Raw genomic sequence first — 387 nt, forward strand, 5'->3', positions numbered from 1 at the left:
AACCGCTCAAGACAGCCCCGCTCCACTGGGCTCCACACACCCAGCCCGGCACCACGGATCCTCACAGCCCCCCGCAGTCCTGGGTCCAGGCCTCCCCCAAGCAGGGCAGCCCTCCAGGCACCCCTCGCCACTCCCAGCAACCACACACACTCTCTCTCTCTCTCTCTCTCTCTCTCTCTCTCTCTCTCTCACCAGGCCTCCTCCAGAGCCTTGCTCAGGCAGCCCAGGGGCCCTGCCCTCCAGCCCCCAAAGGAGCACAGCCTGGGCACAGCATCCACGCTCCCGCCTTCCCCCAGCTCCTCCCGGGGACCCCACTCAGCTCCCCTCCCCAGCCCCCGCGGCAGCCCACCAGCCCCCCCAGGGACCCCACCCAGCCCACCCCACCGA

This window comes from Alligator sinensis, unplaced genomic scaffold (assembly GCF_000455745.1).
Source record: "Alligator sinensis unplaced genomic scaffold, ASM45574v1 scaffold98_1, whole genome shotgun sequence".
NCBI classification, from domain to species: Eukaryota; Metazoa; Chordata; order Crocodylia; family Alligatoridae; genus Alligator; species Alligator sinensis.